The 13,404-nt window shown below is 39.7% G+C and overlaps 1 protein-coding gene across 2 annotated transcripts in view; it reads right to left on the bottom strand.

Annotated features, from left to right (window-relative positions):
• Nucleotides 1-13,404, bottom strand: part of kcnip4 (Kv channel interacting protein 4) — a 130,137-nt gene that overhangs the window by 116,091 nt on the left and 642 nt on the right. The gene's annotated exons all lie outside the window — the stretch shown is intronic.

Here is a 13,404-nt window from a genome sequence, read left to right as displayed (position 1 = left end):
AAAAATCACTACACTCTGTGGACCTTTTTAGTGTCTTTCAGCTCATTGTTTTGGCCTGTAACTCTGCTCTCCTCAACTTTAGAGAGTGTTAATATTCATGTGACACAAATGTACTAATATCTGCAGTAATAAGTAAATGGGCAACTGCTTGCTGAAACATTCATCATATTAACTTTACATGGTAATAACATGCTGGTGTTGTGTTTTCAGCTTGTTTTGCTGCCCCCAATTGGCAAACAAAATACCCAAGGGTGTAAGGTTCAACAAAAAGCTCTACTGAGGGAGATCTGTACTATCCATTTCTCAAATAAATTCTGAATAACAAATTAAATAAATCAATAATTAAACGATGGACAACCTTTAAACACAGCTTAGCACTGCAAAACTTTAATAAAAGTGTAAAAGTTCAATGTAATCAATTACATCTGTGTAGTTTCTGCTATAAGATGTCCAAATGTCTGCAGCAAATAGATCTTTAATGGGAAATGGATCTTTAAAAAGTGAACGTAAATATACAAAGTGCAGTGAATATCCAAAAATACCAGTGAAATATGTTCAAGACCAGGAATAGTCGAACATCAGGACAATCACACAAACTGAATGTTACGTTACTTCCTGTATTTGCATGTGTAAGGACATGGAGCTAGATATGAGGCAAAGGGAGTTGCAGTTTTTTTTGTAACACCCTATAGTTATAGTTATTCAAGCCTTGGACAAATCTGAATGTTCCTGGGGGGAGGGTGGATCAGGCCCCCTATCAAGTCAGTCTCACTTACGATTATCTGTCCTGCTCAAGTCAATCCATGAGAAATTACTGATATACAATCCACATACATTAGCTGCTGCTGAACGTAGACTTTTAGGTGCTACGTGGTTTGTGTATGAGATATATATTGATGCTTCCCTTGCACACTTAAATCTTCATTGTTCCTCTAATACAGACACTTATTGACTATGTCAGAAGCAATTTGCTGTAATATATTCTGAAATCAATTCAGACAGCAAGCTCATGTGGAATGGATTTAGAGTTATATTGTATTATAAATATGTACACAGTTAGTAGCCTATTTGGCATCAAGGTTCTGACTTTGTCACCCCTGAAAACATAAACAAAGATCAGCATGAAGTGGATTTTGCAGTACAAAATTGGTCACCAACCACTGTTTGGTCATCCAAGAACAAAACAATGTCTTCTCATGAAATGCAGAAGTGATAGGCAGATGACCATCAACAACATTGGCACTGAGTGCAACTGACTGCAGTGTAAATGATAGAACAGGAGCTCAGCAGTTATAGCATTTATTTAGTTCAAATTTTTTTTTAATGCGATGCTGACTCAGCGCACAAACTATCCTGTGTGTGCATCAAGTGTGAACCTATCGTGACAGCACCCATTGGTGTGTGGAGTACTGTTCTGAAGTCTTGCGTTATGGTCGTAGTCATGACAGTTTGTCAGAGACACTCGTAAACGTTTCTGAAACATTTTGTGAGGTGCACTGGACTCACTGAGAATTATTTGTCAATCACAAGGTAGCTAAAAGCAGGCTCTGCTTTAATGTCTATTTCACTCTAAATTGAAGCCAATTTAAAAAATGATGATGCTATATGGAAGAAGACTTGAAAGAAGCAATTGAGTCCAGTAACTTCTCCATAAGCGTGCATGTTATCTTTTTTTATTGCAGCCAATGGGGCTCCCCCTGTTGGCCTTTACATAGAATGCAGGTTTAAGAAATGTCCACGTTGGCTTCACTTCACAGACCTGAACTCTGTCCATTATTGTGTCAATTGTGTGCATTGATGACACGTTTGCCATAAAGCCAAATTGAAGAATACTACTACCACTTGTTACCAGCCCAGCCTTCCCCTTTAGAGAAAGTGGCCTTGTGGGTAACCTGTGTCTAGCGGTTTTGTTGTGAAAGTCTTTCCTGGTGTGTATGGGTAGATAAGCTAAGGTTGCAGTATAATAGTTACTGAAAGGATGTTTGTTGTGTTTGCTGCCACAGAAAATAAATACACAGTCCCTGCTAATGTAACGTACAACTGCGTTGTTTTGTAGCAGCGTTGAACCTAGCTAGTTAGCGGCTACGAGTCAGATTAAAGACAGTTAAGGAGCCTAAACCAGAGATCTCCCAAATACATTTTAGAGCTGCAGAGCTGGAATCCACTGGTAGAGCAACCACAGTGATCAGATGGATGATTCATTTATTTTAACTAAGTAGTATTCTGACATCACACAGACTACAAAGGGAAATCAGAACGCATCCGATGCCAAAATCTTCCCTTGCCTACAGACTCTGCAATCATATACAGATATCTGTTTAGATGAATACACAGGTAGCAGTAGGTATAGCAGAAAGATGTGTGCAGCATTTGCACACATGCAGCCTCACAGGTAACTGATAATACCAAGTAAACATACACCAACTAAAGAAAGCCAAGCCATCTACGCACAATAGGCTCGTTAGTACAAGCAGCAAACACACAGTGTTGGGGGGAGCAAAGATCCCCAGGCAGCTCAGCGAGCTTTGAGGAAGCTGGGTAGAGTTGTTGAGGACCCAGGCTGCCTGCACAGACAGGAAAGCTTGTTTGAGGTGGCATATGAGGTAGCAGCAAAAAATCCATTATATTCCTTCTGGAAACTGTCCTGAAGTGATGATACAACTGTTGACAGGCAAGCTTGCTATAGCAGCAGCGGTACAACAGAGGTAACAAATGTAAAAAAGCAGGCAGTGTATGGCCAAGTAAACATGAACTTTAAGGTGATGTGTGGTACTGATTTTAGTGTGCTTGTGGATCACTTGCACACCTAAGTCTTAATTGTTTCTCTATTAAATACATCTATTAATTAATAAATTAATTAATTAATTAAGACTAAAAATCCAAACCCATTTGCCGATATGTATTGTGAAAAAAAGTTAAGACAGTTTCTGTTTTTCTTTTCTTAGGAAACAAATGATTGAGGTTATTATTGGTTTGGTTTGGATGGCTGCAGTAATTATGAATGATATAATATAGATTGAAAAAATGCTGCCAATGCAGGATGACAACTGCTCCACCCGGCTAAATCTTTCTTGTGCTAGAAGCCTCAATGTGTCCAAACTGAGTAAACACTTCCACACAATTAAAATAATGCAATTTATCACTTCATTTAGGATTTTGGTCTATCTGACCTTCAGGGCATGAAAATTGCTGCTGGAAACAACTTTGCATTGCATTATTTCATCGTACACATGAAAACAAAGAACACAAGACACTGCTACAGCCTGAAGCCCCACGCACTTTTACTGAATAACAGAGACTTATGTCAATTCCATCTGTGCACAGTTGTAAGTGTGCCTGGGCCAGGTTTTACATTTTAAAATGCACTTGAATCTACATCCTCAGTTGTGCTTTTTCATTAAAATGTACTGCCTTTTCAAAGCAGCAAACACACAAAATAACTAACATCCCAAATGATGTTTCACTGGTTGGTCAGTTCTGCTGTCAGCAATGTTAGTACAATACATGTTTAAGGAGGATTCCTGTGTTTTTACAACTTGGATCAGTTTCTTAAATTCACTATATTGCTTAGTGATTACTTGAGTACAGAGTACAATGTTATCATTAATAGAAAAGATGGGACAATCCTTTGTAAATAAAGTTGTACTAAACTTTAGAGATCTTTAAAGATCATCATGTTCCTGAAAGAATGATAATAATAAAAAAAACCTTTAGAAACGATCAACAAGCATCAGGCTTGCAGATTCAGAACCAGTTAAAGACTGTATCGTTTGTATCTGGCAGAACTTCCCACACCTCTGTCCCTTTAAGGCCAACTGCGACTCTACGCTCTTCATTCTCAGTGTTGCGGGTGATTTTGGAAAAGCTTAAGGAACATTAACAACCCTGCTGTCTCAGTATAAAGTGATGGAAAACACACATTAAAGGCAACACGCTCATTTGATCCAAGCCCTGCATTTTCATAATACCTTACAAGGATAATGCAATAGGCCATTACAGAAGCCATTACCCATAGCGTAGAGGTTGCTTCCCAGCAGCACAGCACTACAACATAAATTCAGCTGTTCAATTTTTTTTAATCTTTTGGAAATTAAAACATTAATTTAGGCCTATCCTTATTGTTAGAGGTTTAAATGAAATCTACTATGAGGAGATTAGTCAAATCTATTCTAAAATCTTTATCAAGATAGAAGGAAGACCTTTTTGTGTTATATTAGTAATACTTACACCTGTGTTCTTGCTTCTGTGCTAACTAGACTTGTTTTTCTGCTACTGACATGTATATGAATAGGCTGTGCTACAATTACACTTCAAGCACAAATATCACTTGTTCACTTGAAATACATCACTTGGTTTCTTTTTTTTCCCGTTTTATTTTGCCGATACTGTCAAAATGCCATAAATGTATAAACAAAGTGTTCCAAAGCAAAGAAGGGAAACATTACATTTTAGTATGTCTTAACTTTTTTAAATGATTGCCTCATCCCAGCCCGTCCTCACTGAAACTTTAAACACACACACGCAATAGCTACATCGGAGCCCTGTAAAAGATGCTGTCACAAGTTTGAGCCATAAACCAGAGTGCTCATTATTCTCTGTTGCAATAGCTTGAAATGAGCTGCTTTCCTTCCCAGCTCCAATGTCATGGTGGTCAGAAACCGTGTGGTTCAGTGTTAGCAGGTCAGTTGGTAGTCACAGCAGTGCCAGACAGACGACACATTGAGCTATGTGCATCTAGGCTGGTTGTCCCTCTCTGCCTCCGTCCAACACACAAACATACTTTCCCCTTCCAGATTTCTCACACACCCACCGCGACCTTGTCCTCCAATGTGGCGGCTAAAATTAGCAGAATGCATGAGGGGAAACAACCCTGTGGATTAAATAAACTGCAATGCAGTATTTAAAGAGGGGAGATATCAGCTCATCACGGTGAAGTCACAACTATGTATCAGTATATCCCGGATCTGTTTTCTTTCTCGTTTTGAAACAGGAGAGCTCCTTAATCGTGTCCCTGCGGAAACAATGATAGTTCACTTATTTACTTAAGATGACCTGAAATCGATACAATCACCTTTCGAACCATGGGGCCGAGTAATCTGATAGGCGGGAGAACGTCCTGGCAATGAGAAAGCCAAGACCAGTGTCAGATGTACAGAAGAAAAGGTGTCTATAACTTCTTTATATAGCCTTGCGCTAAGAGAAGCTTCTTTCCTAGTTTGGTAGCACTGGAGGAGCCCTGTAGCACCAGAATGCAACTGGTTTATTCAAAAGTATTAAGAGCTTCAGCTGCAAAGGCGAATCAAAAGGTCACACAAGATAATGAAAAACAGGCTGTGATACCCACCTAACAATCTTGCTGATACAATTATGTGTCAATCACAGCATTTGTTCATTACCATGCTTCAGATATGCACCAGCATTAATTATTGCATGAATAAGAGTTCAGCACTTTTTAAATGGGTAATTGTACAAAGCTCTTGGGAGAAGGCAACTCAGCATAATGAAAATGAATAGCGCGGACAGTCCATCAGTTCACATTTGCCTGGTTTCTCTCACACTTCCACTTGTTAAATGGACTGTGGCACTATGGCCAATGTAGCAGCCTGTTTTGTGAAAGAAGGAGGAGAGATTCAACACACAGCACATACTGCAAAGAGAAAGTTGTATACAATAGACAATAGCACATATCTTTCAATGAGCACACTTTCAAACAAAGAAAAACCTGACACACACACACACACCTCCAGAGACACACAGAAACCTTTTACCACATCCCTGCCCTCTGTGGGTGTGTGTCGTTTTCTGAGTCAATGTGTTGGAATGCTTCCATAAATTATTCAGCCGCAGTGCCTGCTATCTGAAGATAACAGTGGCTCTTTATCGGTCAGCGTGTACAGAGACACTGCGCCGGTGACTATACAAGCACCTAGAGGGATTTGGGGCACCTTCTGTGTAAGGATGCGTGTCATTGTGGCAGTGAAGCATACAAAAGAATATAGCCTATCTGGAGGTTTATGTCGTAAGGTCACTTTCATTTTCTCTGGGGATATTCTCATTTTCAGCTCATCAAAAAAGGTCTCTTTTTTTTGCCACAGCATAACTAATGTAGACTACAGATCAGGAAAGTTACCTGCTATCTATACTTTTTCTAAGTATTTAGGACAGAGGCAGTTTCTTCAAAACTAATCCACTTACTGACAAGAAATCCACAAAAACCTGTTTGCCTACATCTACATCATAGGAATAAGAATCAAATATTTTATTGTTATGTATAAACTTCAAGTACAATAATATCACTTCCAACCATCAAACTGCTTTTTGCACGTTTTCCAAATTGCCTCAAATGACCTTATTTGCATTAATCATACAAATAATTTGTCTGATCTAAAAGAAAAAGTGAATCTGACAAAGCAGCCACTCTTAGCCAACAATCATATCATTTTCAGTAATATTTGAAGCAACAACTCTAGAAATTCACTGCTTTCTTACTCCTCTTTAGTAATACATTTCATAAACTTGGGTTTTGCATTGTTGGTGGGCCTGAACAAGCAATACTAATATATCTACCTAGGCTCTGGGAAACTGTGGTGGGTATTTTTCACTATTTTCTAACATTTTATAGATCAAACGCTTAATAGAAAAAATGATGGTCAAATTAATCAATAATGACAAAAGCAGTTTCATCAACAATTATATCATCCAAACCTAGTTTGTTTGTTTTTTCAGGAACATCATGTAAGTCAATAACATCACTTCCTCACATCTGGCCACATTAGAATGTACTACAATGGATACGCACTGACCGACATCTGACCCGATCTGGACACATGAGATATATTGAGCTGGTAAAAGGTCAATAGAGGCACTCTATTGTAATGTCAATATGAATAAAATAATAAATAACACAATAAACAGTGCAAGGGCATCTGTCCACTCTATGCAGACTTATAGCTTAAAGCTTATTCTACTGCTGAGACACCATTGTCTCTGTATAACCACTTGGTGTCAGCCTTGCACACTGCATGGATGCCACAACTACCATACAGTATTCAGATTCTTTCCACGATTTTCAAGGTTGAATGTTAGTTGACATAACATCTACTGATAATTACTTAAGCCACTGTAGATAGGCCTATTGACAGTCATTGTTATTCTATGCAAACTGCTGTTGTATTTCCAATCTATTTTCAGGTCTAACAAGATGGACTCATATGGCTCCTGTCAGTACACTTTACATGTCATAATCTCCCATTGGAATGACAGATATGTTTAATATTGTGTAGTCTATATTAAGTGCTGGCAGTACCCTGAAGGACACGGACTTTTGGCAGGACTAAAGCCCAGAATAGGCTTTTGAGCCCACCCATTGGGACAAGAAGAAAAACAGACGGACCCTCCAGTTGGCCACTCATGCCAGGACTGCCTCCACATATGGCCTGTATGATGTTTAGCTCTGACACCATTTCATCAAGGACTTCTTGGAAAAATAAATCCTGCTAGACATATGGCTGATTCTTTAGCATTCATTTCATTTTCTTTTTTTTACTGTGGCGCAGTAAATAAAGTAAGGTTGGGGGAATGAGATGTGACAAAGTTCACAAGTTGGAACTGATCTCAAAGCACAACATGTGTACATATGTATTGTTTGTTTTTGTTTGTAGAATGAACATTCAGGCAGGCACAGTGATAAATACTGGGATACTAGAATTACTGATTTGTGCAGGTAAGTTTGACAGTCCCAGGACATCTTATATAAAAAACATGCAAAATAAGAACTACACTCAGTAACAGGATCTGAAAAGATGAAGAATGAATGAAAGTGTATAGCTGAAATATAGTATACAGCAGGATTCATATAATAATAAGGGATTAAGACTAATTAAAATGGACAGTCATTCATTTTCTGTTGCGGACTATCCTATGGATTTGTTAGATGCTGGAGTCTAACCCACATGAAAAGAGGCAGGTTACACCCTGGACAGGTATCCAGACAACACAGGGCACCAGGAATAGATACAAAGACACTCTACTACATGTTCCTTCTCTGTAATCTAGTAAACTATTTTCAAAGAGAAAAAGTATTCTGTAGAAGTTTAGTGTCCTGCTCGGGACAGTTTACCAAAGTAGAAGTCAGGACCCACACAAGGGGTCACAAGATTGTTTCAGTGTCTAAAATCTCATGCTTGGAAGGCAGAGCTGTATTCGAACGGCTGCTCAGCAACTTCACCATTACATGCACCAAAATCCTACACACAACCAGTGTGTAGGTGTAGACTGCAACTAACTGAACCATGCTTGTGTCTGTATTTGACAACCTGGGAATGAGAACGGGCTGTCAGGTGTGTAGGAGAAACTACACACTTTAGATGGACATTTTCCAGTTGGTTAAAAATCCAAAGGACATTTGCCCTATCTTCCTTGCAATCTCTTCAATTCTTAGCTTTAAAAAAAAAAAATGCAAGAAACTTCTTGACAGGTTCGGCAGTTCTCTGCATATACTGAAACATATTAGCATACTTGACAGCAAGAAGCAAATGCTGCATCAGACATTTGATTCTTTTTACAGTCAGAATGACAACAGAACATCAATAAAAAGTCCATCAGTATGCATAACTAGGTTTTCAAATAATATATGAAACAATAATCACCTGTCTACAGAATCGCTATAGGTCTTATAGGGTCCCGCCATGTTGAACCGCCACGTTTCTACATAGGCCCAGGAAGCGGACAAAACCAAACACTGCGGCTCTTAGATAGGGGCATTTTATGGGGCCACCGTAGTTTTTTCTTTGAATGCACTGTATTTTGCTTGGAAGGGGAGGGTGAAGAGGGAGTTGTGATCTACAACTACACCACTAGATGTCACTATATCCTACACACTGGACCTTTAAATATGTATAAACTAATTATAGTTTAATAAGGCACCGTTAGCACAAAGTTGTAAGGAACTTTGAGCCTTATAACGTATCATTCCTTAACTCAACAACAATTTAATGTGTGCATTGATCATTTGCTTGATTCTTACAAAAAACTCTTCTTCAAACGTGCTTTGTGTACTACATATCGCTTGACAGTAATAAGACTTTTTGAAGAAGCACTTGAATTTCTGGACAGGTAAGAAATTTCAGATGACCAAAGTTCCTTTTCTTCTCTGTTATTTGCCTGTGCACTGGAGAATGGCGTTTATCCTCGATATGACCTTGGCACAAAGAAAAAAAAAAGATACGTTTGCAAGCTGAGCCCAAGCGTTGCCACCCAGTTGGCATCGGCTGTTTGGCACTCTATCCAAGGAAGTCAAATGGAGTGAATCTGTGGCATAAACAAGCCTGCGGGTGGAAATATAAACATGAAAGACGACTGCGGCAATCATAAACAAGCACCTTATGTTCCGCTGTCCCTACAGTTTGAGCCACAGCAACAGTGCTTTGACCCTCCTTCCATGAGTTTCCTTTCTACATCCCGATCAGTCACTCTCTCTGTTCATCCATCACTGTCTTATTCCTCCTCTCCCTCTCTGTCCCCTGTATCCTCTTCACCTCACCCTGTCTCCTTCCCTCATTCTTCTCTGGCCTCAGTCCCAAGGCAGATGGTTCATGCGAGCAGATGCTCCCCACCCAGTCTCTCAAAAGGGAAAAACAAAGGCTGGATCCAAAGCAAACAAAATCTGCTGGAGGGTGCCCAGGAGACAAGCAGGGAAGTTCATGGTACAATTAATCCAGGATTTGACCAAGGAGCGGCTTTTTATCGACAGGTAGACAGCCCACAGGTGGTCAACGTGAGAAATCTACCAATGACAAAAACGTCTTTCTAGGTCAGCTCTAGACGCTAAGGAATACATTTAACTTCACAGCAGTTGGTATGCCATTAAGACCATCTGATGAGCCAGAATTGACTGTTTACTAAGTCAAACTGTCCAATTTTGAATCTATCTATAGAGCTAAGTGATTATAAAAGTCGGCTCCAGATCCAAAAATAAAAAATAAAGAATCAGTGCTCCTCCCAGATTTCTTTATTGCAAAAGCTTGAAAGATTTCTCTTCATCAAGAGGTGCAAAGCTAGACGGGCTAAAGTCACACAATTACTTCTGTAATTTTCATAATAAAAAACAAATAAAACTGCACATGCCGTCCAAAATGGGCCTTTTATGAAGCTGCCACTTGCTCAAAATGTCAGTCCTTAAAAACAATATGTCCCAATTCTGAGTCTCCTTAAGTTGCCTTTATATGATTTAATTAGAATAATCTTCCTTTCAAAGCTGTCACACTATAATTAATCCTCATAACAAATCAAACGGCACATCTTTTGCTTTCACAAAGACAGAAAAACATTCAGATCTGTGATGGTGTGCTACGTACTGTGAAAAGGTTCCACTAAAAAGTTAAAGCAGGCCATTCTGCTATCTGACAGATTTGGAGCAGTTTCAGATGGCAGCGTCACTGTGACTGTGTGACTGTGGTCAGTTCTCTACACCATAAAATCTCAAAGCTGACATTTAAGTCCACTATGGTTTCATCCTTTCCTTCTACAAAACAAATACATACATGGCTTTTAGCACAAGGACTGGCCATCATCCAGGACATCCTCTATGTTCTAAGTTACGATGAACTATATTTTTCTGGCTTCATCTGGGCACAATCCTGTCACCAAACCAACTTCCAACAAAGAAAGAGGCTGTATCCTGAAATTTCAATGACTCAGTGATAACACTGATAAATGCAGCAAAATGACTGTTGCACTTGGTTGCATCAAAGCCAAAATACATAACTCACTCTCTCAAACATTAAAATCCTGACTCAGCACTCGTGTCCCAATTATCGATTATTACGTAGAGGTCAGTTTGTTCTGAGCGTAATTTGTTAAGTCATGCATATGCAGAGTTGTACTGTGACTGACTTTCTAGATAGGGATGCGCCGATGTATCGTCCGAACATTGGTATCGGCTCCAAAACAGATGGTATTCACTGATACGTATCTGTTGTGTCACATTAATTTTGTGCTGTTTAAATGTTGTTTTATTTGAGTTGTTTTTTTTCCTCCGTTTCCCAGCACTGGCACAAATTGCATGCCTAAACAGTATGTGCTCCATGCAGCGGCGAGGACAGTGAGCGGCTCCTCAGCTCTGCATCTCACATCTTACATGAGAAAAGAAATAGACTGAGCTGCAACAAGGCAGAGAGGCTTATCTTAGTAGATTTCTTTGTTTTCGGGGGAAAAAGGGTGAATAGATAACATGCCTCGGCACCGGCAATCGGCCAAATTGTTCATTTAAACATTGGTATTGGCCCAGAATTTCCAAGTCGGTGCATCCGTACTCCTACACCTCACTCTCCTCCTTACGCTTGCACTTGTCCCCACTGGTGTAGTAACATTGCATATACCTTATCGTTTGACTCTCAGTAAGAGTAAGTTCTTAGTTTATTAACTAGTTCTGCTGGGAAATATTATGCACGTAGCAGGCTAAACATAAGCCTAAGTAATCAAATGCAAATCAGAGTAAATGAAGCATTGATTCAACAGCTATGGTGTAATGTCTCACGGTAACACTTTTACTGTTTATGTTTTATTACGTAATGTTGTTTAGCACTGTCCAAGGCCCTGGGTATACAATACGAGGCTTAATTAGCAATGATAATTCATACGGACACAAAAAAAGCGGATATTGATCACGACCAACCAATAATGGATACAGCTCGTTCTCCACTGCTTCAGTGCAAAAGACGGAGCTAGCCGTGGTGCTGAAAGTATCTCATTCGGAACAATAAACCTTACGGGGCTGCGTTTCATATATCGCCTGTGTGAAACTCAGGATACGGTGCTAAAAGAGAGAAATGTCTAGGGGAGCCTTTGGCAGGCACTGACAGAAGCTGCAATGGTGATCTGAGAGAGCTCCAAGGCACTGATGCAAAGAATCACTGCACCAAGGAAGCAGCTCTTGGGAGGATCAACTCATGGCTGGGTGGCTGTAGCATTTTCGTGGGCGATCGTTACGTTTCAAGATTTCCCTGGGGACACCATGATGCGGTAGCCCACTGGGGACAAAGTGGTGGAGGCTTTAGAGAGTGAAGAAAGGGAGAAGTACAAAGAGTTGAGGAAAAAAATGAATATTGAACAAAAAAATATTGCTTTAGTGACATCATTTGGTTTCTCTCTACAAGAACGGATCAAGTGAAGTTTAAGGCCACCTGACTAATGAGAAACTTGGTCGGGAGAGGGAGCAAGGGAGAGGAAAAGCAATAGTTACTTGCTGCTAGAGGCAAAGAATAAGTAAAAATCCAAGTTAACACGAATGCAGGTTTTACAATAAGCTACTTTTTTGACAGAGATCAGCAATCAATACTCTTCAATATTATAACACCAAAACGGCAGTATCATATAACAGACATTAAAGACAGCTGAGACTACAAGTGTGTGATGTCATTACCACAGCTAATGCCTTATTCTGGTGAAAAACTGACCATTATGTTCCCTGTGCACCTATCAATGATCTGCATTATTCATCCCATTTGGAAGTATTTGTCAAAGTCTGCATGTCCTCATTAGTCGCCGTGCACTTTCCCATTTAATAGCAGTTATTTTAGCAGTTGCATACAATATTATTTCCCATTCTTCATGCTGAGAGTTGGGGCTATTAATGGGAAATCTAAATCCCACAGACATAGCTGAATAAAACATTTGCTGAAGGAGTATTAAGTTGGAGGGGAAACCTCTCGGCAGCTCAAATCTGTTTAAAACTTTGAGGGTATGACTCCTGTCCTTAACAATGGATAATTAGAAGTCAATTAGGTGTGCAAACAAACATTAACCTGAGCCAGGAGTGATGAGCAGTTAACAGCTCCTCTGGCTCTGAGAGGCAGTGAGGAGCCGGAGGGGAAACCTATGGACTGTAACTGAGTGATCATTATTCTGGATGTCGGCCAAGTACTGTGGAGGGGGGGAACCCAGGAGAGGACTTGTGCTACTGAATCCGTTATGGTCGTTTCTTTACTGATGCCCCTATGCCCATATACTCGCATTCAATTATCCCAAGGGGTTTCAAAAGTTTTGTGTAAACAAAGTGCAGGCTACAGTGGTAGATAAACATGAAAATAACTATTTTCATCGCAACAGGGATTTATAAATCTTACCAACCAAAACTGAATTGGAATGCCCTAAAGGTGAATTTATTCAGGAGAAACAGCAATAAGGAAGCACAAACATTGCTGCTGCCCAGTTGACTCTGGCTAAAGTCACCCACACAGAGAGCTGCAACCGACCGTATTCTCCTTTCAAGAGAAGGCAAAAGTCCAGACAAAAACGTAGAAATGTACCTTTCAGAAACATGCAAGACAAACTTTACCGTGCGAAAAATGACGCCAAACTCCATTTAAAATATGCCAATTTAATATTGCCTTTCAACAAACACTT

Source organism: Morone saxatilis, unplaced genomic scaffold (assembly GCF_004916995.1).
Source record: "Morone saxatilis isolate NCDOM2014 unplaced genomic scaffold, NCSU_SB_2.0 Contig4, whole genome shotgun sequence".
Classification (NCBI taxonomy): domain Eukaryota; kingdom Metazoa; phylum Chordata; class Actinopteri; family Moronidae; genus Morone; species Morone saxatilis.
Note: the sequence above shows the minus strand (reverse complement) of the source record. Positions and strands in the feature narration are given on the sequence as shown.